This window comes from Dendroctonus ponderosae, unplaced genomic scaffold, assembly GCF_020466585.1.
Source record: "Dendroctonus ponderosae isolate FM_Combo_2020 unplaced genomic scaffold, Dpon_F_20191213v2 Dpon_F_20191213_11, whole genome shotgun sequence".
Taxonomy (NCBI): Eukaryota; Metazoa; Arthropoda; class Insecta; order Coleoptera; family Curculionidae; genus Dendroctonus; species Dendroctonus ponderosae.
This window is the reverse complement of record NW_026017213.1, coordinates 2,530,718-2,532,497: the sequence shown is the minus strand read 5'-3', so window position 1 is coordinate 2,532,497 and position 1,780 is coordinate 2,530,718.

Genomic DNA, 1,780 nt, shown 5'->3' with positions numbered 1-1,780 from the left:
TACCTGAAGAAAATGTAACTTTTCCAAGGAAAAGTACATTAAAAAGTAACTCAAATCCGGGTTATAAAACTGGTTGGGGTCGGCAAAGTTGTCGATTTTGGCAGCCGCAGTTATTATTTATCTACTTAACAAAGGTTTGAAATTTCGTTTTTTTGCTCTCGCCTAAATCATTTTCAGTTTACAACAATAACTGATCATAAATGTGTTGGAAACACTGCTGAGAATAATATTTCCAATATTCTTAATTGAATGGTTCCTGGGCGGCTGATTCTGGGCAAAAAAGCCCAACATTCTAAGGTGAGATGCACACATTTTGGTCCTTCGACTCGGATCAGATTCGCGTAATTTTCATGTTATGTTCACGGCGGTTTTAAAAAAACGGAAAGAGAGCGGACGCAGAAGATATTCAAACAAACAAAAAAATAGTCCTGTATTTTTTTTCACGTCATGAAAACACTGGAACATCAGAAATTAGTCAGACAGTCGACTTAATAGATTACTTAAAACTCATTAACCGATGAGTTATAACTCGTTAACTCAGAGAGCGGCAACAACTCAATAGCGCAACTCAACACAGTGTTACCCAGGCCTACTTCGACATCCATTTTGGAATATTCGGAGCAAATCATACTCAAATTCTTTAGCAAAAAATCACGTTTTAACCGCATTGGCTGGTCTCCAAGTAGGCGGCTTGCGGAAGAAGGATCTGATTTCTTATGCAACTTTTCCCGATTTTGCTGCATTTTCTTTGTTCAAACACAATTTTTGGTGGCGATTCAAGTTTTGGCTGTCTAAACTTAAAGTAAGCAGATATTAAGTAGTTTCAGTGAGAAGAAATCTTGATGAAAACACACAAAATTTAAACGCAAAAGTAACAAAACTAAAAAAAAAAAAGCTAAATGAACTACCGGAAGAAGGAGATTTATAGACAATTCTTTGGTTGATCAAGCACAAAAGCCCTGAAGGTGCAAAATATGTGGGACTAGACTCTTCTGTCTTTGCCCTGATCCGTAAAACACTACCAAAAGTTCTTAACAGTTCTAATGAAAAGTCTTCCTTCTGTCTGTTTTCTATTTGGGGCCTAAACTGTGGTCTTTTCTCTGGTGTTTGGCTCAATTATGTCATCAGGCGCACAAACTTTGGTCCTCCGAGCCGGATCTCATTCCGTTAACATTCATTTTATGTTCAACGTGCCTAAAGCTGACCACCCATGAAGCTTCTGCCTTAAAAACGCATGTAGTAAGGTTGACCGAATCATTTCATGAAGCCATCGTGGAGAACGCAGAAGATCAGAAGAATCAACCGAGTAAAGACTGTAGAGCATCAGAGAATTCCTAGTGAAAGAAAAACTTACTTCTGAACGGGCAAAAGAAGATTTTTAAACACTATGGTAGATGCAAAACAAGAAGCTCTTCGGACTCTTCTCAGTCTTCCCCTCATCCCTAAAACATGACCAAAAGTGCTCTCACAGTTCTAATGGAAAGTCTTCCTTCTGTCTGTTTTGTGGAAATGCGGTTTTCTACCACTTTACACCACCACCGCCTCGAGAGCTTACGCGTGACGTCATCCCATGTAGGCCAGTTTATTTTCCATTAGGAGGGCGTAGCATGGATTAAATTTGCTGTTAAGTTTGGTAATTAGTTGATTGTTTCGCATTTTACCTCAATTTCCTATTACAAGTTTATTACCTGAAGAAAATGTAACTTTTCCAAGGAAAAGTACATTAAAAAGTAACTCAAATCCGGGTTATAAAACTGGTTGGGGTCGGCAAAGTTGTCGA